The following is a 25,850-nucleotide window of genomic DNA, read 5'->3' on the forward strand; positions in this document are numbered from 1 at the left end:
TCAGCAACTAACTCATAACTATATTTTCTTCAACCAATCCATATTCATATTTCCGTACACCAATCCATTTTCATATTTTGTTTAAAAATTGATAAAGCCAGTCAATGTTTTGTCAAGCAATTTATGATTGCTTGTGTTTCCGCTAGATCGTACCTCCAAAAGAATTTCTAAGAAATCTACATTATACTTTAGATATACTCACAATATTTATACGCGAAATCCCATGTGGTGTAGTGGTTAGGATCCGGCGCTCTCACCGCCGAGGTCCGGAGTCGATTCCCGGTGTGTGAACACAATTCTTTTCGATGTTTGTGCCAGGGTAAGGACGAGCAAGTTTGCTCAACATTGGTCATTACCAAATCAGGCAGACAGGCACCTTCAATTCAACTAATAACTGATATTCAAGCTCATAATTCTGGTGTGATAATTGATTAAAGAAATAAGAGAATGGAATAGCAAGGAAATTATTTGATATTTTTGTCAACCAACCTATATTTGTAATTTTGTTAACCAACTAAATAAATATTTTCGTCAACCGATCCAAAATTTAAATTTTCGTCAACCAAAAATTTAAATTTTCATATTTTTGTCAACCAACTTGCACTTACATTTCCGTCAAATGATCCATACTAGCATTTTTGTAAGCCAATTACATTTACATTTTCGTCAGCCGGTCCATATATATACATATTCGTCAACCAATCTATATTCTTATTTTCTTCAACAATCTATATTTATATTTTACGTCAACCATTTCATATTTATATTTTCGTAAAGCAATCTACATTCATATTTGGACAACAAATCAATGTCAATATCTTGGTCAACTCACAGTGTAAATACATGAAATCCCATATGGTCTAGTGGTTAGGATCCGGCGCTCTCACCGCCGTGGCCCGGGTTCGATTCCCGGTGTGGGAACACAATTATTTATTAGATTTTTTTTGTCCCATGGTAAGGTTCCGTGTTACTTATGTTTGGGACGGGGGTGGGGGGGGGGGGGGTTAACGCATTTGTGTTCATATTCATATTTTAGTCACTTAATTCATATTCGTATTTTCCTCAACCAATCTATATTTATATTTTCGTCAACCAATAAATTTTCATATTTTGTCAACCAACTCGCAGTTACATTTTCGTTAACTGATCCTTATTTAGTATTTTTGTAAACCAATTAAAATTTACATTTTCGTCAACTGATCCATATTTGCATTTTCCTCAACCAACTAAGATTTACATTTTCGTCAAGCAATCTATATTGATATTTTCTTCAACCAATTCATATTTATATTTTTCGTCAACCAATCAATGTCAATATCTTGGTCAACTTACAGCATGAGCTCGTGAAATCCCATATGGTCTTATGTTTGGGACGGGGGTGGGGGGGGGGGGGTTAACGCGTTTTGTGTTCATATTCATATTTTAGTCACTCAATCCATATTCGTATTTTCTCAACCAATCTATGTTTATATTTTCGTCATCCAATTTATATTCGTATTTTCGTCAACCAATAAATATTCATATTTTCGTCAACAAATGAAAAATTGTATTTTCGTCAACCAATAAATTTTCATGTTTTAGTCAACCAAAAATTTAAATTTTCATATTTTTGTCAACCAACTTGCATTTACATTTCCGTCAAATGATCCATACTAGCATTTTTGTAAGCCAATTACATTTACATTTTCGTCAGCCGGTCCATATATACATATTCGTCAACCAATCTATATTCTTATTTTCTTCAACAATCTATATTTATATTTTACGTCAACCATTTTATATTTATATTTTCGTAAAGCAATCTACATTCATATTTGGACAACAAATCAATGTCAATATCTTGGTCAACTTACAACATGAGCTCGTGAAATCCCATATGGTCTAGTGGTTAGGATCCGGCGCTCTCACCGCCGTGGCCCGGGTTCGATTCCCGGTGTGGGAACACAATTGTTTTCAGTTTTTTGTTTTGTTCCAGGGTAAGGTTTAGTGCTATTTTGGTTTGAGACGGGGGGGGGGGGGGGGGGGGTTAACGTGTTTTGTGTTCATATTCATATTTTAGTCACTCAATCCATATTCGTATTTTCTCAACCAATCTATGTTTATATTTTCGTCATCCAATTTATATTCGTATTTTCGTCAACCAATAAATATTCATATTTTCGTCAACAAATGAAAAATTGTATTTTCGTCAACCAATAAATTTTTATGTTTTAGTCAACCAACTCGCATTTACATTTTTGTCAACTGATCCATATGAGTATTTTCGTCAACTGATCCATATTATTATTTACGTCAACCAATTAAAATTTACATTTTCGTCAAGCAATCTATATTCATATTTTCTTCAACCAATTCATATTTATATTTTTCGTCAACCAATCAATTTCAATACGTTGGTCAACTCACAGCGTATGTTCGTGAAATCCCATATGGTCTAGTGGTTAGGATCCGGCGCTCTCACCGCCGTGGCCCGGGTTCGATTCCCGGTGTGGGAACACATTTATTTTCAGTTTTTTTATGTCCCAGGGTAAGGTTCAATGCTATTTAGGTTTGGGACGGAGGGGGGGGGGGGGGGGTTAGCGCATTTTGTGTTTATATTCATATTTTAGTCACTCAATCCATATTCGTATTTTCCTCAACCAATCTATGTTTATATTTTCATCAACCAATTCATATTCGTATTTTCGGCAACCAATCAATGTTTATATTTTCGTCAACCAATTCATATTTGTATTTTCGTCAAATAATCAATATTCGTATTTTCGTCAACAAATGAAAATTTATATTTTTGTCAACCAATAAATTTTCATATTTTTGTCAACCAACTCGCATTTACATTTTCGTCAATTGATCCCTATTAGTATTTTTGTCAACCAATTAAATTTTACATTTTCGTCAAGCAATCTATATTCATATTTTCTTCAATCAATCCATATCTATATTTTTCGTCAACCAATCAATGTCAATATCTTGGTCAACTCACAACGTAAGTACGTGATATCCCATATGGTCTAGTGGTTAGGATCCGGCGCTCTCACCGCCGTGGCCCGGGTTCGATTCCCGGTGTGGGAACACAAATATTTTCTATTTTTGTCATTATTTGGGTTTTTGGACGGGAGATGAACGTGTTGGGTTTGAGCAATTTCGCTCAACATTGATCATTAACAAATCGTATAGACATTCATTCAGCTTCAATCCAACTAATAACTAATATTTTGCTTATAAATCTGGTGTGAAAATTCATAAGAGAAATAGAAAAAAGGGCTTAGCAAGGAAATAATGTTATATTTTCGTCAACCGGCCTATACTTGTGTTTCCGTTAACCAATAAAAAAAAAATCTCGTCAAGCGACCCATATTTCTATTTTCGTCAACGAATCCATATTCATATTTTCGTCAACCAGTTCAAAATTAATATTTTCGTCAACCAATATATTTTTATATTTTGTCAACAAACTCACATTTCCATTTTCGACAACCGACCTATATTGATATATTTTCGTTAACCAATCTATATTGATATTTTTTTTAATCAATCCATATTCGTATGGTGGGGGTGGGGGGTTAACGCGTTTTGTGTTCATATTCATATTTTCGTCACTCAATTCATATTCGTATTTTCTTCAACCAATCGAAATTTATATCTTCGTCAACTAATCTATATTTATATTTTCGTCAAGCAATCAATAATTGTGCTGCACTCGACCCAGGTGAGGTAAATGGGTACCCGGCAGGATTAATTCCTTGAATGCTTGAGCGACTAGGCAGCCCAGCTAAAGCCGGGGTAATAATAGCAGGGCCCGCTGGGAGAACAGTTTTCGGAACTGAAGCGGCTACCCTGGGTAAATATACCGCTATTATTATTATATTATTATTAATATTCATATTTTCGGCAACCAGTCCATATTGATATTTTCGTCAACCAATCCATATATATGTATTTTCGTCATCAAATCCATATATATATATATTCGTCAACAATCCGATATTTATATTTTCGTCAAACAATACTATTTTGTCAACAAATTAATCAACCAACAAATAATTTCATGCTTTTGCAAGCCAGTCAATGTTTTGAACACAATTCTTTTCGATGTTTGTGCTAGGGTAAGGACGAGCAATTTCGCTGAACATTGGTCATTACCAAATCATACAGACAGGCACCTTCAATTCAACTAATAACATAATCTATATTCATATTTTCTTCAATCAATCCATATCTATATTTTTCGTCAACCAATCAATGTCAATATCTTGGTCAACTCACAACGTAAGTACGTGATATCCCATATGGTCTAGTGGTTAGGATCCGGCGCTCTCACCGCCGTGGCCCGGGTTCGATTCCCTGTGTGGGAACACAAATATTTTCTATTTTTGTCATTATTTGGGTTTTTGGACGGGAGATGAACGTGTTGGGTTTGAGCAATTTCGCTCAACATTGATCATTAACAAATCGTATAGACATTCATTCAGCTTCAATCCAACTAATAACTAATATTTTGCTCATAATTCTGGTGTGAAAATTGATTAAAGAAATAAGAGAAAAGGAATAGCAAGGAAATTATTTAATATTTTTGTCAACCAACCTATATTTGTAATTTCGTAAACCAATTAAATAAATATTTTCGTCAACCGATCCGAAATTTAAGTTTTCGTCAACCAATAAATTATCATATTTTTGTCAACCAACTCGTATTTACATTTTCGTCAACCGGTCCATATATACATATTCATCAACCATTCTATATTCTTATTTTCTTCAACAATCCATATTTATATTTTACGTTAACCATTTCATATTTACATTTTCGTGAAGCAATCTACATTCATATTTTGGGCAACAAATCAATGTTAATATCTTGGTCAACTCGCAATATGAATACGTGAAATCCCATATGGTCTAGTGGTTAGGATCCGGCGCTCTCACCGCCGTGGCCCGGGTTCGATTCCCGGTGTGGGAACACAATCATTTTCAGTGTTATTTATGTTTGGGACGGGGGGGGGGGGGGGGGGGGGTTAACGCATTTTGTGTTCATATTCATATTTTAGTCACTCAATCCATATTCGTATTTTCCTCAACCAATCAATGTTTTTATTTTCGTCAACCAATTCATATTCGTATTTTCGTCAACCAATCAATGTTTATATTTTCGTCAACCAATTCATATTTGTATTTTGTCAACCAATCAATATTCATATTTTCGTCAACAAATGAAAATTTATATTTTAGTCAACCAATAAATTTTCATATTCTTGTCAACAAACTCGCATTTACATTTCCGTCAAATGATCCATACTAGTATTTTCGTAAACCAATTACATTTACATTTTCGTCAACCAATTAAAATGTACATTCCGTCAAACAATCTATATTCATATTTTCTTCAACCAATCCATATTTATATTTTTCTTCAACCATTTCATTTTGGTAAAGCAATCCATATTTTGAGTCAACTAATCAATGTCAATATCTTGGTCAACTCACAGAGAAAGTACGTGAAATCCCATATGGTCTAGTGGTTAGGATCCGGCGCTCTCACCGCCGTGGCCCGGGTTCGATTCCCGGTGTGGGAACACAAATCTTTTCTATTTTTGTCTCAAGTCATTATTTGGGATTTTGGACGGGAGATGAACATGTTTGGTTGAGAAATTTTGCTTACCACTGATCATTAACAAATCATATGTCATTCACCTTCAATTTAACTAATAACTGATATTTTTGCTTATAAATCTGGTGTGAAAATTCATTAGAGAAATAGGAGAAATGGAATAGCAAGGAAATAATGTTATATTATCGTCAATCGGCTTATATGTGTATTTTCGTTAACCAATTAAAAATATATTCTCGTCAATCGACCCATATTTCTATTTTTGTCAACGAATCCATATTTATATTTTCGTCAACCAGTTCAAAATTGATATTTTCGTCAACCAATATATTTTAATATTTTGTCAACAAACTCGCATTTCCATTTTCGACAACCGACCTATATTGATATATTTTCGTCAACCAATCCATATTCATATAATCGTCAATCAATATTTATTTTTTCGTCAACCAATCATGCTCATATTTTCGTCAACTAATTAATCAACCAACAGATAATTTCATGCTTTTGCAAGCCAGTCAATGTTTTGAACACAATTTTTTCGATGTTTGTGCTAGGGTAAGGACGAGCAATTTCGCTCAACATTGGTCATTACCAAATCATACAGACAGGCACCTTCAATTCAACTAATAACATATATTTAAGCTCATAATTCTGGTGTGAAAATGATTAAAGAAATAAGAGAAAAGGAATAGCAAGGAAATTATTTTATATTTTTGTCAACCAACCTATATCTGTAATTTCGTAAACCAATTAAATAAATATTTTCGTCAACCGATCTAAATTTTAAGTTTTCGTCAACCAATTCATATTTGTATTTTGTCAACCAATCAATATTCATATTTTCGTCAACAAATGAAAATTTATATTTTAGTCAACCAATAAATTTTCATATTCTTGTCAACAAACTCGCATTTACATTTCCGTCAAATGATCCATACTAGTATTTTCGTAAACCAATTACATTTACATTTTCGTCAACCAATTAAAATGTACATTCCGTCAAACAATCTATATTCATATTTTCTTCAACCAATCCATATTTATATTTTTCTTCAACCATTTCATTTTGGTAAAGCAATCCATATTTTGAGTCAACTAATCAATGTCAATATCTTGGTCAACTCACAGAGAAAGTACGTGAAATCCCATATGGTCTAGTGGTTAGGATCCGGCGCTCTCACCGCCGTGGCCCGGGTTCGATTCCCGATGTGGGAACACAAATCTTTTCTATTTTTGTCTCAAGTCATTATTTGGGATTTTGGACGGGAGATGAACATGTTTGGTTGAGAAATTTTGCTTACCACTGATCATTAACAAATCATATGTCATTCAGCTTTAATTCATCTAATAACTGATATTTTTGCTTATAAATCTGGTGTGAAAATTCATTAGAGAAATAGGAGAAATGGAATAGCAAGGAAATAATGTTATATTATCGTCAATCGGCTTATATGTGTATTTTCGTTAACCAATTAAAAATATATTCTCGTCAATCGACCCATATTTCTATTTTTGTCAACGAATCCATATTTATATTTTCGTCAACCAGTTCAAAATTGATATTTTCGTCAACCAATATATTTTAATATTTTGTCAACAAACTCGCATTTCCATTTTCGACAACCGACCTATATTGATATATTTTCGTCAACCAATCCATATTCATATAATCGTCAATCAATATTTATTTTTTCGTCAACCAATCATGCTCATATTTTCGTCAACTAATTAATCAACCAACAGATAATTTCATGCTTTTGCAAGCCAGTCAATGTTTTGAACACAATTTTTTCGATGTTTGTGCTAGGGTAAGGACGAGCAATTTCGCTCAACATTGGTCATTACCAAATCATACAGACAGGCACCTTCAATTCAACTAATAACATATATTTAAGCTCATAATTCTGGTGTGAAAATGATTAAAGAAATAAGAGAAAAGGAATAGCAAGGAAATTATTTTATATTTTTGTCAACCAACCTATATCTGTAATTTCGTAAACCAATTAAATAAATATTTTCGTCAACCGATCCAAATTTTAAGTTTTCGTCAACCAATTCATATTTGTATTTTGTCAACCAATCAATATTCATATTTTCGTCAACAAATGAAAATTTATATTTTAGTCAACCAATAAATTTTCATATTCTTGTCAACAAACTCGCATTTACATTTCCGTCAAATGATCCATACTAGTATTTTCGTAAACCAATTACATTTACATTTTCGTCAACCAATTAAAATGTACATTCCGTCAAACAATCTATATTCATATTTTCTTCAACCAATCCATATTTATATTTTTCTTCAACCATTTCATTTTGGTAAAGCAATCCATATTTTGAGTCAACTAATCAATGTCAATATCTTGGTCAACTCACAGAGAAAGTACGTGAAATCCCATATGGTCTAGTGGTTAGGATCCGGCGCTCTCACCGCCGTGGCCCGGGTTCGATTCCCGATGTGGGAACACAAATCTTTTCTATTTTTGTCTCAAGTCATTATTTGGGATTTTGGACGGGAGATGAACATGTTTGGTTGAGAAATTTTGCTTACCACTGATCATTAACAAATCATATGTCATTCAGCTTTAATTCATCTAATAACTGATATTTTTGCTTATAAATCTGGTGTGAAAATTCATTAGAGAAATAGGAGAAATGGAATAGCAAGGAAATAATGTTATATTATCGTCAATCGGCTTATATGTGTATTTTCGTTAACCAATTAAAAATATATTCTCGTCAATCGACCCATATTTCTATTTTTGTCAACGAATCCATATTTATATTTTCGTCAACCAGTTCAAAATTGATATTTTCGTCAACCAATATATTTTAATATTTTGTCAACAAACTCGCATTTCCATTTTCGACAACCGACCTATATTGATATATTTTCGTCAACCAATCCATATTCATATAATCGTCAATCAATATTTATTTTTTCGTCAACCAATCATGCTCATATTTTCGTCAACTAATTAATCAACCAACAGATAATTTCATGCTTTTGCAAGCCAGTCAATGTTTTGAACACAATTTTTTCGATGTTTGTGCTAGGGTAAGGACGAGCAATTTCGCTCAACATTGGTCATTACCAAATCATACAGACAGGCACCTTCAATTCAACTAATAACATATATTTAAGCTCATAATTCTGGTGTGAAAATGATTAAAGAAATAAGAGAAAAGGAATAGCAAGGAAATTATTTTATATTTTTGTCAACCAACCTATATCTGTAATTTCGTAAACCAATTAAATAAATATTTTCGTCAACCGATCCAAATTTTAAGTTTTCGTCAACCAATTCATATTTGTATTTTGTCAACCAATCAATATTCATATTTTCGTCAACAAATGAAAATTTATATTTTAGTCAACCAATAAATTTTCATATTCTTGTCAACAAACTCGCATTTACATTTCCGTCAAATGATCCATACTAGTATTTTCGTAAACCAATTACATTTACATTTTCGTCAACCAATTAAAATGTACATTCCGTCAAACAATCTATATTCATATTTTCTTCAACCAATCCATATTTATATTTTTCTTCAACCATTTCATTTTTTGAGTCAACTAATCAATGTCAATATCTTGGTCAACTCACAGAGAAAGTACGTGAAATCCCATATGGTCTAGTGGTTAGGATCCGGCGCTCTCACCGCCGTGGCCCGGGTTCGATTCCCGGTGTGGGAACACAAATCTTTTCTATTTTTGTCTCAAGTCATTATTTGGGATTTTGGACGGGAGATGAACATGTTTGGTTGAGAAATTTTGCTTACCACTGATCATTAACAAATCATATGTCATTCACCTTCAATTTAACTAATAACTGATATTTTTGCTTATAAATCTGGTGTGAAAATTCATTAGAGAGATAGGAGAAATGGAATAGCAAGGAAATAATGTTATATTATCGTCAATCGGCTTATATGTGTATTTTCGTTAACCAATTAAAAATATATTCTCGTCAATCGACCCATATTTCTATTTTTGTCAACGAATCCATATTTATATTTTCGTCAACCAGTTCAAAATTGATATTTTCGTCAACCAATATATTTTAATATTTTGTCAACAAACTCGCATTTCCATTTTCGACAACCGACCTATATTGATATATTTTCGTCAACCAATCCATATTCATATAATCGTCAATCAATATTTATTTTTTCGTCAACCAATCATGCTCATATTTTCGTCAACTAATTAATCAACCAACAGATAATTTCATGCTTTTGCAAGCCAGTCAATGTTTTGAACACAATTTTTTCGATGTTTGTGCTAGGGTAAGGACGAGCAATTTCGCTCAACATTGGTCATTACCAAATCATACAGACAGGCACCTTCAATTCAACTAATAACATATATTTAAGCTCATAATTCTGGTGTGAAAATGATTAAAGAAATAAGAGAAAAGGAATAGCAAGGAAATTATTTTATATTTTTGTCAACCAACCTATATCTGTAATTTCGTAAACCAATTAAATAAATATTTTCGTCAACCGATCCAAATTTTAAGTTTTCGTCAACCAATTCATATTTGTATTTTGTCAACCAATCAATATTCATATTTTCGTCAACAAATGAAAATTTATATTTTAGTCAACCAATAAATTTTCATATTCTTGTCAACAAACTCGCATTTACATTTCCGTCAAATGATCCATACTAGTATTTTCGTAAACCAATTACATTTACATTTTCGTCAACCAATTAAAATGTACATTCCGTCAAACAATCTATATTCATATTTTCTTCAACCAATCCATATTTATATTTTTCTTCAACCATTTCATTTTGGTAAAGCAATCCATATTTTGAGTCAACTAATCAATGTCAATATCTTGGTCAACTCACAGAGAAAGTACGTGAAATCCCATATGGTCTAGTGGTTAGGATCCGGCGCTCTCACCGCCGTGGCCCGGGTTCGATTCCCGATGTGGGAACACAAATCTTTTCTATTTTTGTCTCAAGTCATTATTTGGGATTTTGGACGGGAGATGAACATGTTTGGTTGAGAAATTTTGCTTACCACTGATCATTAACAAATCATATGTCATTCAGCTTTAATTCATCTAATAACTGATATTTTTGCTTATAAATCTGGTGTGAAAATTCATTAGAGAAATAGGAGAAATGGAATAGCAAGGAAATAATGTTATATTATCGTCAATCGGCTTATATGTGTATTTTCGTTAACCAATTAAAAATATATTCTCGTCAATCGACCCATATTTCTATTTTTGTCAACGAATCCATATTTATATTTTCGTCAACCAGTTCAAAATTGATATTTTCGTCAACCAATATATTTTAATATTTTGTCAACAAACTCGCATTTCCATTTTCGACAACCGACCTATATTGATATATTTTCGTCAACCAATCCATATTCATATAATCGTCAATCAATATTTATTTTTTCGTCAACCAATCATGCTCATATTTTCGTCAACTAATTAATCAACCAACAGATAATTTCATGCTTTTGCAAGCCAGTCAATGTTTTGAACACAATTTTTTCGATGTTTGTGCTAGGGTAAGGACGAGCAATTTCGCTCAACATTGGTCATTACCAAATCATACAGACAGGCACCTTCAATTCAACTAATAACATATATTTAAGCTCATAATTCTGGTGTGAAAATGATTAAAGAAATAAGAGAAAAGGAATAGCAAGGAAATTATTTTATATTTTTGTCAACCAACCTATATCTGTAATTTCGTAAACCAATTAAATAAATATTTTCGTCAACCGATCCAAATTTTAAGTTTTCGTCAACCAATTCATATTTGTATTTTGTCAACCAATCAATATTCATATTTTCGTCAACAAATGAAAATTTATATTTTAGTCAACCAATAAATTTTCATATTCTTGTCAACAAACTCGCATTTACATTTCCGTCAAATGATCCATACTAGTATTTTCGTAAACCAATTACATTTACATTTTCGTCAACCAATTAAAATGTACATTCCGTCAAACAATCTATATTCATATTTTCTTCAACCAATCCATATTTATATTTTTCTTCAACCATTTCATTTTGGTAAAGCAATCCATATTTTGAGTCAACTAATCAATGTCAATATCTTGGTCAACTCACAGAGAAAGTACGTGAAATCCCATATGGTCTAGTGGTTAGGATCCGGCGCTCTCACCGCCGTGGCCCGGGTTCGATTCCCGATGTGGGAACACAAATCTTTTCTATTTTTGTCTCAAGTCATTATTTGGGATTTTGGACGGGAGATGAACATGTTTGGTTGAGAAATTTTGCTTACCACTGATCATTAACAAATCATATGTCATTCAGCTTTAATTCATCTAATAACTGATATTTTTGCTTATAAATCTGGTGTGAAAATTCATTAGAGAAATAGGAGAAATGGAATAGCAAGGAAATAATGTTATATTATCGTCAATCGGCTTATATGTGTATTTTCGTTAACCAATTAAAAATATATTCTCGTCAATCGACCCATATTTCTATTTTTGTCAACGAATCCATATTTATATTTTCGTCAACCAGTTCAAAATTGATATTTTCGTCAACCAATATATTTTAATATTTTGTCAACAAACTCGCATTTCCATTTTCGACAACCGACCTATATTGATATATTTTCGTCAACCAATCCATATTCATATAATCGTCAATCAATATTTATTTTTTCGTCAACCAATCATGCTCATATTTTCGTCAACTAATTAATCAACCAACAGATAATTTCATGCTTTTGCAAGCCAGTCAATGTTTTGAACACAATTTTTTCGATGTTTGTGCTAGGGTAAGGACGAGCAATTTCGCTCAACATTGGTCATTACCAAATCATACAGACAGGCACCTTCAATTCAACTAATAACATATATTTAAGCTCATAATTCTGGTGTGAAAATGATTAAAGAAATAAGAGAAAAGGAATAGCAAGGAAATTATTTTATATTTTTGTCAACCAACCTATATCTGTAATTTCGTAAACCAATTAAATAAATATTTTCGTCAACCGATCCAAATTTTAAGTTTTCGTCAACCAATTCATATTTGTATTTTGTCAACCAATCAATATTCATATTTTCGTCAACAAATGAAAATTTATATTTTAGTCAACCAATAAATTTTCATATTCTTGTCAACAAACTCGCATTTACATTTCCGTCAAATGATCCATACTAGTATTTTCGTAAACCAATTACATTTACATTTTCGTCAACCAATTAAAATGTACATTCCGTCAAACAATCTATATTCATATTTTCTTCAACCAATCCATATTTATATTTTTCTTCAACCATTTCATTTTTTGAGTCAACTAATCAATGTCAATATCTTGGTCAACTCACAGAGAAAGTACGTGAAATCCCATATGGTCTAGTGGTTAGGATCCGGCGCTCTCACCGCCGTGGCCCGGGTTCGATTCCCGGTGTGGGAACACAAATCTTTTCTATTTTTGTCTCAAGTCATTATTTGGGATTTTGGACGGGAGATGAACATGTTTGGTTGAGAAATTTTGCTTACCACTGATCATTAACAAATCATATGTCATTCACCTTCAATTTAACTAATAACTGATATTTTTGCTTATAAATCTGGTGTGAAAATTCATTAGAGAGATAGGAGAAATGGAATAGCAAGGAAATAATGTTATATTATCGTCAATCGGCTTATATGTGTATTTTCGTTAACCAATTAAAAATATATTCTCGTCAATCGACCCATATTTCTATTTTTGTCAACGAATCCATATTTATATTTTCGTCAACCAGTTCAAAATTGATATTTTCGTCAACCAATATATTTTAATATTTTGTCAACAAACTCGCATTTCCATTTTCGACAACCGACCTATATTGATATATTTTCGTCAACCAATCCATATTCATATAATCGTCAATCAATATTTATTTTTTCGTCAACCAATCATGCTCATATTTTCGTCAACTAATTAATCAACCAACAGATAATTTCATGCTTTTGCAAGCCAGTCAATGTTTTGAACACAATTTTTTCGATGTTTGTGCTAGGGTAAGGACGAGCAATTTCGCTCAACATTGGTCATTACCAAATCATACAGACAGGCACCTTCAATTCAACTAATAACATATATTTAAGCTCATAATTCTGGTGTGAAAATGATTAAAGAAATAAGAGAAAAGGAATAGCAAGGAAATTATTTTATATTTTTGTCAACCAACCTATATCTGTAATTTCGTAAACCAATTAAATAAATATTTTCGTCAACCGATCCAAATTTTAAGTTTTCGTCAACCAATTCATATTTGTATTTTGTCAACCAATCAATATTCATATTTTCGTCAACAAATGAAAATTTATATTTTAGTCAACCAATAAATTTTCATATTCTTGTCAACAAACTCGCATTTACATTTCCGTCAAATGATCCATACTAGTATTTTCGTAAACCAATTACATTTACATTTTCGTCAACCAATTAAAATGTACATTCCGTCAAACAATCTATATTCATATTTTCTTCAACCAATCCATATTTATATTTTTCTTCAACCATTTCATTTTGGTAAAGCAATCCATATTTTGAGTCAACTAATCAATGTCAATATCTTGGTCAACTCACAGAGAAAGTACGTGAAATCCCATATGGTCTAGTGGTTAGGATCCGGCGCTCTCACCGCCGTGGCCCGGGTTCGATTCCCGGTGTGGGAACACAAATCTTTTCTATTTTTGTCTCAAGTCATTATTTGGGATTTTGGACGGGAGATGAACATGTTTGGTTGAGAAATTTTGCTTACCACTGATCATTAACAAATCATATGTCATTCAGCTTTAATTCATCTAATAACTGATATTTTTGCTTATAAATCTGGTGTGAAAATTCATTAGAGAAATAGGAGAAATGGAATAGCAAGGAAATAATGTTATATTATCGTCAATCGGCTTATATGTGTATTTTCGTTAACCAATTAAAAATATATTCTCGTCAATCGACCCATATTTCTATTTTTGTCAACGAATCCATATTTATATTTTCGTCAACCAGTTCAAAATTGATATTTTCGTCAACCAATATATTTTAATATTTTGTCAACAAACTCGCATTTCCATTTTCGACAACCGACCTATATTGATATATTTTCGTCAACCAATCCATATTCATATAATCGTCAATCAATATTTATTTTTTCGTCAACCAATCATGCTCATATTTTCGTCAACTAATTAATCAACCAACAGATAATTTCATGCTTTTGCAAGCCAGTCAATGTTTTGAACACAATTTTTTCGATGTTTGTGCTAGGGTAAGGACGAGCAATTTCGCTCAACATTGGTCATTACCAAATCATACAGACAGGCACCTTCAATTCAACTAATAACATATATTTAAGCTCATAATTCTGGTGTGAAAATGATTAAAGAAATAAGAGAAAAGGAATAGCAAGGAAATTATTTTATATTTTTGTCAACCAACCTATATCTGTAATTTCGTAAACCAATTAAATAAATATTTTCGTCAACCGATCCAAATTTTAAGTTTTCGTCAACCAATTCATATTTGTATTTTGTCAACCAATCAATATTCATATTTTCGTCAACAAATGAAAATTTATATTTTAGTCAACCAATAAATTTTCATATTCTTGTCAACAAACTCGCATTTACATTTCCGTCAAATGATCCATACTAGTATTTTCGTAAACCAATTACATTTACATTTTCGTCAACCAATTAAAATGTACATTCCGTCAAACAATCTATATTCATATTTTCTTCAACCAATCCATATTTATATTTTTCTTCAACCATTTCATTTTTTGAGTCAACTAATCAATGTCAATATCTTGGTCAACTCACAGAGAAAGTACGTGAAATCCCATATGGTCTAGTGGTTAGGATCCGGCGCTCTCACCGCCGTGGCCCGGGTTCGATTCCCGGTGTGGGAACACAAATCTTTTCTATTTTTGTCTCAAGTCATTATTTGGGATTTTGGACGGGAGATGAACATGTTTGGTTGAGAAATTTTGCTTACCACTGATCATTAACAAATCATATGTCATTCACCTTCAATTTAACTAATAACTGATATTTTTGCTTATAAATCTGGTGTGAAAATTCATTAGAGAGATAGGAGAAATGGAATAGCAAGGAAATAATGTTATATTATCGTCAATCGGCTTATATGTGTATTTTCGTTAACCAATTAAAAATATATTCTCGTCAATCGACCCATATTTCTATTTTTGTCAACGAATCCATATTTATATTTTCGTCAACCAGTTCAAAATTGATATTTTCGTCAACCAATATATTTTAATATTTTGTCAACAAACTCGCATTTCCATTTTCGACAACCGACCTATATTGATATATTTTCGTCAACCAATCCATATTCATATAATCGTCAATCAATATTTATTTTTTCGTCAACCAATCATGCTCATATTTTCGTCAACTAATTAATCAACCAACAGATAATTTCATGCTTTTGCAAGCCAGTCAATGTTTTGAACACAATTTTTTCGATGTTTGTGCTAGGGTAAGGACGAGCAATTTCGCTCAACATTGGTCATTACCAAATCATACAGACAGGCACCTTCAATTCAACTAATAACATATATTTAAGCTCATAATTCTGGTGTGAAAATGATTAAAGAAATAAGAGAAAAGGAATAGCAAGGAAATTATTTTATATTTTTGTCAACCAACCTATATCTGTAATTTCGTAAACCAATTAAATAAATATTTTCGTCAACCGATCCAAATTTTAAGTTTTCGTCAGCCAATAAATTATCATATTTTTGTCAACCAACTCGTATTTACATTTTCGTCAACCGGTCCATATATACATATTCATCAACCAATCTATATTCTTATTTTCTTCAACAATCCATATTTATATTTTACGTTAACCATTTCATATTTACATATTCGTGAAGCAATCTACATTCATATTTTGGGCAACTAATCAATGTCAATATCTTGGTCAACTCGCAGAGGCAGTACGTGAAATCCCATATGGTCTAGTGGTTAGGATCCGGCGCTCTCACCGCCGTGGCCCGGGTTCGATTCCCGGTGTGGGAACACAATCATTTTCAGATTTTTTTGTCACATGGTAAGGTTCAGTGTTATTTATGTTTGGGACGGGGGGGGGGGGGGGGGTTAAAGCATTTTGTGTTCATATTCATATTTTAGTCACTCAATCCATATTCGTATTTTCCTCAACCAATCTATGTTTTATTTTCGTCAACCAATTCATATTCGTATTTTCGTCAACCAATCAATATTTATATTTTCGTCAACGAATCCATTTTTGTATTTTGTCAACCAATCAATATTCATATTTTCGTCAATATTTGAAAATTTATATTTTCGTCAACCAATAAATTTTCATATTCTTGTCAACCAACTCGCATTTACATTTCCGTCAAATGGTCCATACTAGTATTTTCGTAAACCAATTACATTTACATTTTCGTCCCATTAAAATTTACATTCCGTCAAACAATCTATATTCATATTTTCTTCAACCAATCCATATTTATATTTTTCTTCAACCATTTCATTTTGGTAAAGCAATCCATATTTTGAGTCAACTAATCAATGTCAATATGTTGGTCAACTCACAGAGGAAGTACGTGAAATCCCATATGGTCTAGTGGTTAGGATCCGGCGCTCTCACCGCCGTGGCCCGGGTTCGATTCCCGGTGTGGGAACACAAATCTTTTCTATTTTTGTCTCAAGTCATTATTTGGGTTTTTGGACGGGAGATGAACATGTTTGGGTGAGGAATTTTGCTCACCACTGATCATTAACAAATCATATGTCATTCAGCTTCAATTCATCTAATAACTGATATTTTTGCTTATAAATCTGGTGTGAAAATTCATTAGAGAAATAGGAGAAACGGAATAGCAAGGAAATAATGTTATATTATCGTCAATCGGCTTATATGTGTATTTTCGTTAACCAATTAAAAATATATTTTCGTAAATCGACCCATATTTCTATTTTCGTCAACGAATCCAAAATTATTTTTTTCGTCAACCAATATATTTTAATATTTTGTCAACAAACTCGCATTTCCATTTTCGACAACCGACCTATATTGATATTTTCGTCAACCAATCTTTATTCATATTTTCTTTAATCAATCCATATTTATATGGTGGGGGTGGGGGGTTAACTCGTTTTGTGTTCATATTCATATTTTCGTCACTCAATTCATATTCGTATTTTCTTCAACCAATCGAAATTTATATCTTCGTCAACCAATCTATATTTATATTTTCGTCAAGCAATCAATATTCATATTTTCGTCAACCAATCCATATTGATATTTTCGTCAACCAATCCATATATGTATTTTCGTCATCAAATCCATATATATATATATTCGTCAACAATCCGATATTTATATTTTCGTCAAACAATGCTATTTTGTCAACAAATTAATCAACCAACAGATAATTTCATGCTTTTGCAAGCCAGTCAATGTTTTGAACACAATTTTTTGGATGTTTGTGCTAGGGTAAGGACGAGCAATTTCGCTCAACATTGGTCATTACCAAATCATACAGACAGGCACCTTCAATTCAACTAATAACATATATTTAACCTCATAATTCTGGTGTGAAAATGATTAAAGAAATAAGAGAAAAGGAATAGCAAGGAAATTATTTTATATTTTTGTCAACCAACCTATATTTGTAATTTCGTAAACCAATTAAATAAATATTTTCGTCAACCGATCCAAATTTTAAGTTTTCGTCAACCAATAAATTATCATATTTTTGTCAACCAACTCGTATTTACATTTTCGTCAACCGGTCCATATATACATATTCATCAACCAATCTATATTCTTATTTTCTTCAACAATCCATATTTATATTTTACGTTAACCATTTCATATTTACATATTCTTGAAGCAATCTACATTCATATTTTGGGCAACTAATCAATGTCAATATCTTGGTCAACTCGCAGAGGAAGTACGTGAAATCCCATATGGTCTAGTGGTTAGGATCCGGCGCTCTCACCGCCGTGGCCCGGGTTCGATTCCCGGTGTGGGAACACAATCATTTTCAGATTTTTTTGTCCCATGGTAAGGTTCAGTGTTATTAATGTTTGGGACGGGGGGGGGGGGTTAAAGCATTTTGTGTTCATATTCATATTTTAGTCACTCAATCCATATTCGTATTTTCCTCAATCAATCTATGTTTTATTTTCGTCAACCAATTCATATTCGTATTTTCGTCAACCAATCAATGTTTATATTTTCGTCAACGAATTCATATTTGTATTTTGTCAACCAATCAATATTCATATTTTCGTCAACAAATGAAAATTTATATTTTCGCCAACCAATAAATTTTCATATTCTTGTCAACAAACTCGCATTTACATTTCCGTCAAATGATCCATACTAGTATTTTCGTAAACCAATTACATTTACATTTTCGTCAACCAATTAAAATTTACATTCCGTCAAACAATCTATATTCATATTTTCTTCAACCAATCCATATTTATATTTTTCTTCAACCATTTCATTTTGGTAAAGCAATCCATATTTTGAGTCAACTAATCAATGTCAATATGTTGGTCAACTCACAGAGGAAGTACGTGAAATCCCATATGGTCTAGTGGTTAGGATCCGGCGCTCTCACCGCCGTGGCCCGGGTTCGATTCCCGGTGTGGGAACACAAATCTTTTCTATTTTTGTCTCAAGTCATTATTTGGGATTTTGGACGGGAGATGAACATGTTTGGGTGAGAAATTTTGCTTACCACTGATCATTAACAAATCATATGTCATTCACCTTCAATTTAACTAATAACTGATATTTTTGCTTATAAATCTGGTGTGAAAATTCATTAGAGAAATAGGAGAAATGGAATAGGAAGGAAATAATGTTATATTATCGTCAATCGGCTTATATGTGTATTTTCGTTAACCAATTAAAAATATATTCTCGTCAATCGACCCATATTTATATTTTTGTCAACGAATCCATATTTATATTTTCGTCAACCAGTTCAAAATTAATATTTTCGTCAACCAATATATTTTAATATTTTGTCAACAAACTCGCATTTCCATTTTCGACAACCGACCTATATTGATATATTTTCGTCAACCAATCTATATTCATATTTTCTTTAACCAACAATTCATATTTTGGACAACCAACCATTGTCAATATCTTGGTCAACTCGCAACATATAGATGTGCGAATCCCATATGGTCTAGTGGTTAGGATCTGGCGCTCTCACCGCCGTGGCCCGGGTGCGATTCCCGGTGTGGGAACACAATCATATTTTTTTTTGTCCCAGGGTAAGGTTGAGTGTTGTTCATATTTGTGACAGAGGAGAGGGGGGGGGGGGGGGTTAACGCGTTTTGTGTTCATATTCATATTTTTGTTTGTTGCCGAATATATTCGTATTTTCGCCAACCAATGAATGTTTATATTTTCGTCAACCAATCATGCTCACATTTTCGTCAACTAATTAATCAACCAATGAATACTTTCATACATTCGTAAGCCAGTCAATGTTTTGTCAAAATGGAATAGCAAGGAAATCATTTTAATTTTTCGTCAATTAACCTATATTATTTTCGCCAACCGATTAAAATTTATGTTTTCGTCAACCAATCTATATTTAGATTTTATTCAACCAATCTATATTCATAGTTTCGGCAACCAATCCATATTTATATTTTCTTTAACCAATCAAAAATTTATATTCTCGTCCACCAATATATTTTCATATTTTTGTCATCCAACTCGCATCTATATTTTCGTCAACCAATCCATATTATTTATATTTTTCGTCAACCAATCTATATTCATATTTTCGGGAATGAATCCATATTTATATTTTCGTCAACAGCAAATATTCATATTCTTCGTAAAACAATAAACATCTAGAAAGAATATTTTCCTAAACTAAACAATGTCTATACTTACGTTAACCAATTGCTATGTATATTTTGTTAATTAATCATTGTTCATTAGTGTTCTTTATTTACAGTATTTAGTAAAGCAAATTTTTTGTAGAGAAATAATAATTGCTTTCATGCTGATATAACCTTCAGTATCCTGAAGCAAACACTTTCACTTAAATGATGGTTTTCTTATTCGGATTTTCACCGTTTTTAGGGTAGTTTGAGCTTTCGAGACATTATACAATCCGGGGAGGTGTGTCGAAGAACGTGCTGATTGCTATCATTATGGTGACGAATTCCGTCAGATTATAATGCGCTTCAAGGAATCAAGAGCACAACCGGGGAGTGTTTCATCAACATTTTTGTCCGACAAGTTGTCAGATCTGACATCTTTCCTTGATTCTGATTGGCTGAGAGACACTGTTACTATGGTAACTGTCGGATAAAACAGGACTTGTAGGATAAAACTTCTGACAAGTCCTTTCATGAAACGCTCCCCCGATCTCTTCTTGGTAAAATGAGCATACAATCACAAAATGTATACGTGAACTCCCATATGGTCTAGTGGTTAGGATCCGGCGCTCTCACCGCCGTGGCCCGGGTTCGATTCCCGGTGTGGGAACACAGTTCTTTTCGATGTTTGTGCCAGGGTAAGGACGAGTGATTGTTTGAGGGGGTGAAAGCGTTAGGTTTGAGCATGGACCTACAAAGGTCCAATTTCGCACAACATTGGTGGATAATACCTCGGTCACATTTGCTCTACGGCGGCCGTACGGCAAGTCGAAAACAGCCGTTTTAACATTTTTTGTACCAGCTACATATATGGTGATTTGAAAATGAATAAAACGGTTTTTTCGACTCACCGTACGGCCACCGTAGAGTAAATGTGACCGAGGTATAACTTGTCATACAGGCATCACCTCCAGTTCAGCTAGTAACTGAAACTTTTTATGGTTGCTATTCTTTCATAAAAATACATTTGAGCAACTAAGGGAAGTCTATCTTAAATCTTTGTGCTGGAAGGACAAGAACTTGAAAAGAATGGAGTACAGAACAGACGTATATGCGAGCAGCGGCTCTATTGTTATGGGGGGGGGGGGGTGATCCATGATAGAGATTATCTCTTATTCATAAAATTTACTTATAAAAGGGGGCCTTCACCCTACAAGCTCTGCTTTTTAGTTGGTCTCCTTCCCTTTCGATTTCATGGTATTATTGTATTATAAAAAAATGATTTAAATGTTATATTTTATAAATGTGTATATTGAACTATCATTGTAAATGTAAAAAGATTGAAAGAGAAAATAAATGAATTGAATTGAATTGAATTGAATCTCCTATAATCGTGTCACACCCACTTGACTATGGTGACGTCATGTATCTACACCCCCTGGTCTTGCCATCTGGTAACCATGGTAACAAGGATTCAAAACCATTCCAATTCACGAGATCACTAGGCATCCACGTCCATCGGAAAGGACCGAAAGCAGTAGGTCCTCTGGTTTCACGGAAATACAAGTATTTTATGACTTGTTACCACACATTAACCCGCCCTCATCAAAGAGTGACGTCACACGACTGTCACCATGGAAACTTTTCACGGTAAACACTCTTTTCAGTCGTTTAGGTAACCAATGTGCGTTGACAACGTTTCCCGAGAAAGACTGTCCTCGGCAACCCATCGATTAAAGCTTGCTCGAGGATTTCCTACATATAATAACCAATGAATATTGGTCAAAGAGGGTCATTTAACGAGTACGAGCTAGATTTCCTATTTGTAACCACCAGTGGCTCTGTGCTCGAACAATCGACCAAAATGCCAGCATTGTGGTACTTCCCTGTATATATACTTTCCATGTCAAATGATGGCGAAAATATATAAATACCATAGGGGCAGCATTTTGACCACGGGGACAATTTTAGACTTGATATCGACCGATTGGTGAACTAAACAGACAGAAAACTGTCGGATTATATATGGGTAGTTAATCACGGGACCACACATAACACACCTGAGACTTATGCCAAACAAAGGATCCGAAAGTCCAATTTAAGGATCATCAGCGGCCAACCGAGACGAAGATTATCGAAAAGGCACCTATCATTACCTGTCCGTGTAAGGCGGAGTCCGCAACCTCAAATTTTGGAGCTAAAGAAAACTTGTTTCCTGGATGTCTTCATCTCCAGTAAAAAAAAGGTGTGTCATTTTAACCAGTACATAAAATAGAATTATGCGTACGCTTTTTATTGCTATGTCGGGCAAAATGAATAAATGAATGAATAAAGAAATTAATGAATAAATAAGTTAAAAATTTTTAATCAATATAATAATAATAATAAAAACAATAATTAATTAATGATTTAATGAATTGAATGAAATAGCTATTAATCAAACTTTTCTTTACTTTCGAAAGTTTGCCTATAATTAACCAAACGTGTTTATAATATTTCATGCGGACTACCAGATATACAATTATTCATCCTAATTAAAAATAGTATTTGCTTCCGCATGGAACAAACCCAAATCATTGTTGAGAAATTTCATCTAGTCATAGTAAAGTATTAGTGAGTGTATGATAGATGAAATTGATTGTACAATACTTCAAACATTTTCAAACTCAAATACACACATAATTTTTATCCAGTCCCCCAAATCAGCATTTGTTGGTATGGACATTATAATTGAAAGTGATGAAAAGATACACTACTATACGCATTGAAAACCCCGATCATTGTCCCATCCCCGACCCCGTATATTCATGGTAATCGACCCCCCCCCCCACAACCATCACCACAATTGATCAATGTCATCCTAATTATTAGCTCCCCATCAGCAACACGTTCCCTGATCGCTCTCACGCCTTTTCTTATCCCCAGACCCAGTAGGTGTCACTTGCACTTTTTTGCCCCCCTTTCAGCCCATTTATTACCCCTCTTCCCCCTGAATATAGAGCACGCATAATACTCCATGTCATTTTCACCCCATTCAAATTTTAACAAGGAAACCCCTTCAAGTTCCATCCGTCGATAGACAATCTTCGTTTCATCAAAAGATCGTCGGACGACGAGTCAAGACTCAAGAGCTTTTACAGATGAGCCCGAGATAACTCTTCCACTTTATAAGTCGATCGAAAAGGGTTCATTATCTCGCCAAATTTGCTGATGGGCGGTCGCTTGTTATATGCAGCTTTGGGTTCGAACACAAGACCGAATCGCTCTTCGATTTTTGTTCGTCTCTATTTATACACCTCTTACCGCAGAAGCGGACAATGAGTTATTTGAAATAGAGGAGTGCCACAGCCTCATCCCTGAGCTTTCACTGTCTTGTCCAAAAGTCGGGTATTAAAACCCCGAGAGGGACAAAGCGTAATGATAATAAGGTCCCTTTGATAGACTGCCATTCAATTGACCGTTCCTCAAACATACGATTGAAGTAAAAGTAATCTTCATTCCGTTACATCAGACAGAAGAATAGCTGGGAATAGTTGGTCTTTTATTCTTTGAAAATGAGATTAATAGAAATAATGTAAGGTTGACGAATCCCCCTTTCTGTCGGCATACCCGATCGATCCCTGAACGGTCTATCCGTTACTGAATCAGTTCTTTCCCATTTTCGCTTCAAGATAGCAAGACAAACTGAACACCATTTCTCGTTCTTTCTTCCCTAATCAGAAGTGATAATAACTCATGTTTGGTGTTCCGGAAAGACCAATATTGAATTTGTCTCTCTCTCGTTTGTACCTCGCGGAAACGACGGTTCCTAATTGTACTGATAGGTTTGTGGAGTGAAATAAAATGATAGAGTTTAGTTAGGTTTAGAGAGAGAGATAGATATAGAGATAGAAGTAGAAGAAGAAAAAGAAGAGAGAGAGAGAGAGAGAGAAAGAGGGGGCATAAAAAAGCTGATATTTGTGTTTTTCTTGCTCGGTCGCTACGCACCCTCTCATGAATGTAACATAGGTCGATTTATCATTGAGAAGGCGAGTTTTCAGCCCGTCAGTGCTATTTACCCAATAATGGAATACTGATTATGATTTAAATGCCAAGTTTCACAGTTGAAAGTGACAAATTCTCTTGCTCGGTCGCTACTCTCCCTTGCAATGCCAAAGTGTAAATTTGAAATAAAAAAATGTCTTGCGTCTGCTATTCCTGTTGATTTTGTTTTGGGTTTTTCTGAAAAACACCAGCTCAAAATAAACTGAATAGAGACAACATTATCAGAACTGAAGGTTTGATTTGGAAGATAATAGAAGTGAATACTAGTAATACGAATTGTACATCTCCTTCATAATTATTTTGTATCTAGGTTCGAATACTATGAACGGAAAGTGAAATCTGAGTGACAACATTACTAGGGCGTGTTTCATTTAGGACTTAAAGGGGGAATTCTACCCTGACGAAAAGGTGGTTTTGATAAAGGCAGAAAAATGAGAAAAATATTGGTGAAGAATATTGATGAAAAAGAGTCTAAAGGGTCCGTTAGACTTAGAGAAAAAACGGAGTTGCGAATCTATAAAGTTTTTAGTTTGTGAAGTCATAGACCAGCGGGCTCATCCATAAATATTATATAGATTCCAAAAATATGATTTTTAATAACAAAAAGTGATTTTTATTTGTGGGGTTGTATCATTAATATCCTCAGATATATTTCTATAAGAAACATATTTTCATTCATCACGTTCCATTGAACAAAATGGTATTGACAGAATTTATATGACATAATCTATGGCAAGCTGTTCGATTATGACGTCACAAACTAACAACTGTAATATTCATGTCATTCTTATTCTTCGATAGATTATCATCAAAACTTCACCAATCTGCTTTTTATCTAAACCAACTTATCGCCAGGACGAACTTACCCCTTTAAACAGTCTTAATACTCAAACGAATCATCGATGAATAATCTAGATTCCGATCATTTCATATTGCACTTTCTCTTTGTAGATTATTATAAGAAAGTGTGCAAATTACTGGGAAATATTTTCTTGGAAATGATGACAAATTCATTTCTGTGTAGGTGGGCGGTTGCCTATCTTGGAAGTTTGAGCGAAGTGCTAAGGCGCCATCTACGTCATAAAACACTACAGTCTAGTTCCGTGCGCCACTCCTCTCAATAATCGAACCCCGAATAAGATGATTTGCGTGATGACACGAAGTGCTCATTTGAGTTAAATTGTCACTCAAAAGGGTACTTTACTAATAATAAACCACTGCTCGAGTTCATGCCGTGTAGCTACCCAATTCTTTGACTCAATATCTGTTTGGTTTCTTCTTTTTTTAAATTTGAGTTGATACATTT

At 33.4% G+C, this 25,850-nt stretch overlaps 21 non-coding genes across 21 annotated transcripts; all 21 read left to right on the forward strand.

Annotated features, from left to right (window-relative positions):
* The first annotated feature begins 849 nt into the window (after nt 1–849).
* Nucleotides 850–921, forward strand: TRNAE-CUC (transfer RNA glutamic acid (anticodon CUC)). The gene has a single exon. It is a non-coding gene; the product is annotated as a tRNA-Glu (tRNA).
* A 949-nt stretch (nt 922–1,870) lies between these two features.
* Nucleotides 1,871–1,942, forward strand: TRNAE-CUC (transfer RNA glutamic acid (anticodon CUC)). Its single transcript has one exon. It is a non-coding gene; the product is annotated as a tRNA-Glu (tRNA).
* A 481-nt stretch (nt 1,943–2,423) lies between these two features.
* Nucleotides 2,424–2,495, forward strand: TRNAE-CUC (transfer RNA glutamic acid (anticodon CUC)). The gene has a single exon. It is a non-coding gene; the product is annotated as a tRNA-Glu (tRNA).
* Nucleotides 2,496–3,000: 505 nt separating this feature from the next.
* TRNAE-CUC (transfer RNA glutamic acid (anticodon CUC)) lies at nt 3,001–3,072 on the forward strand. The gene has a single exon. It is a non-coding gene; the product is annotated as a tRNA-Glu (tRNA).
* Nucleotides 3,073–4,283: 1,211 nt separating this feature from the next.
* TRNAE-CUC (transfer RNA glutamic acid (anticodon CUC)) lies at nt 4,284–4,355 on the forward strand. Its single transcript has one exon. It is a non-coding gene; the product is annotated as a tRNA-Glu (tRNA).
* Nucleotides 4,356–4,888: 533 nt separating this feature from the next.
* TRNAE-CUC (transfer RNA glutamic acid (anticodon CUC)) lies at nt 4,889–4,960 on the forward strand. The gene has a single exon. It is a non-coding gene; the product is annotated as a tRNA-Glu (tRNA).
* Nucleotides 4,961–5,501: 541 nt separating this feature from the next.
* TRNAE-CUC (transfer RNA glutamic acid (anticodon CUC)) lies at nt 5,502–5,573 on the forward strand. The gene has a single exon. It is a non-coding gene; the product is annotated as a tRNA-Glu (tRNA).
* A 1,181-nt stretch (nt 5,574–6,754) lies between these two features.
* On the forward strand, nt 6,755–6,826 carry TRNAE-CUC (transfer RNA glutamic acid (anticodon CUC)). The gene has a single exon. It is a non-coding gene; the product is annotated as a tRNA-Glu (tRNA).
* Nucleotides 6,827–8,007: 1,181 nt separating this feature from the next.
* On the forward strand, nt 8,008–8,079 carry TRNAE-CUC (transfer RNA glutamic acid (anticodon CUC)). Its single transcript has one exon. It is a non-coding gene; the product is annotated as a tRNA-Glu (tRNA).
* A 1,163-nt stretch (nt 8,080–9,242) lies between these two features.
* Nucleotides 9,243–9,314, forward strand: TRNAE-CUC (transfer RNA glutamic acid (anticodon CUC)). Its single transcript has one exon. It is a non-coding gene; the product is annotated as a tRNA-Glu (tRNA).
* Nucleotides 9,315–10,495: 1,181 nt separating this feature from the next.
* Nucleotides 10,496–10,567, forward strand: TRNAE-CUC (transfer RNA glutamic acid (anticodon CUC)). Its single transcript has one exon. It is a non-coding gene; the product is annotated as a tRNA-Glu (tRNA).
* A 1,181-nt stretch (nt 10,568–11,748) lies between these two features.
* Nucleotides 11,749–11,820, forward strand: TRNAE-CUC (transfer RNA glutamic acid (anticodon CUC)). Its single transcript has one exon. It is a non-coding gene; the product is annotated as a tRNA-Glu (tRNA).
* Nucleotides 11,821–12,983: 1,163 nt separating this feature from the next.
* On the forward strand, nt 12,984–13,055 carry TRNAE-CUC (transfer RNA glutamic acid (anticodon CUC)). Its single transcript has one exon. It is a non-coding gene; the product is annotated as a tRNA-Glu (tRNA).
* A 1,181-nt stretch (nt 13,056–14,236) lies between these two features.
* Nucleotides 14,237–14,308, forward strand: TRNAE-CUC (transfer RNA glutamic acid (anticodon CUC)). The gene has a single exon. It is a non-coding gene; the product is annotated as a tRNA-Glu (tRNA).
* Nucleotides 14,309–15,471: 1,163 nt separating this feature from the next.
* TRNAE-CUC (transfer RNA glutamic acid (anticodon CUC)) lies at nt 15,472–15,543 on the forward strand. Its single transcript has one exon. It is a non-coding gene; the product is annotated as a tRNA-Glu (tRNA).
* Nucleotides 15,544–16,609: 1,066 nt separating this feature from the next.
* On the forward strand, nt 16,610–16,681 carry TRNAE-CUC (transfer RNA glutamic acid (anticodon CUC)). Its single transcript has one exon. It is a non-coding gene; the product is annotated as a tRNA-Glu (tRNA).
* Nucleotides 16,682–17,241: 560 nt separating this feature from the next.
* TRNAE-CUC (transfer RNA glutamic acid (anticodon CUC)) lies at nt 17,242–17,313 on the forward strand. The gene has a single exon. It is a non-coding gene; the product is annotated as a tRNA-Glu (tRNA).
* A 1,288-nt stretch (nt 17,314–18,601) lies between these two features.
* On the forward strand, nt 18,602–18,673 carry TRNAE-CUC (transfer RNA glutamic acid (anticodon CUC)). Its single transcript has one exon. It is a non-coding gene; the product is annotated as a tRNA-Glu (tRNA).
* A 558-nt stretch (nt 18,674–19,231) lies between these two features.
* Nucleotides 19,232–19,303, forward strand: TRNAE-CUC (transfer RNA glutamic acid (anticodon CUC)). Its single transcript has one exon. It is a non-coding gene; the product is annotated as a tRNA-Glu (tRNA).
* A 534-nt stretch (nt 19,304–19,837) lies between these two features.
* On the forward strand, nt 19,838–19,909 carry TRNAE-CUC (transfer RNA glutamic acid (anticodon CUC)). Its single transcript has one exon. It is a non-coding gene; the product is annotated as a tRNA-Glu (tRNA).
* Nucleotides 19,910–21,098: 1,189 nt separating this feature from the next.
* Nucleotides 21,099–21,170, forward strand: TRNAE-CUC (transfer RNA glutamic acid (anticodon CUC)). The gene has a single exon. It is a non-coding gene; the product is annotated as a tRNA-Glu (tRNA).
* Nucleotides 21,171–25,850: the final 4,680 nt, after the last annotated feature.

This window comes from Lytechinus pictus, chromosome 17 (genome assembly GCF_037042905.1).
Source record: "Lytechinus pictus isolate F3 Inbred chromosome 17, Lp3.0, whole genome shotgun sequence".
Classification (NCBI taxonomy): Eukaryota; Metazoa; Echinodermata; class Echinoidea; order Temnopleuroida; family Toxopneustidae; genus Lytechinus; species Lytechinus pictus.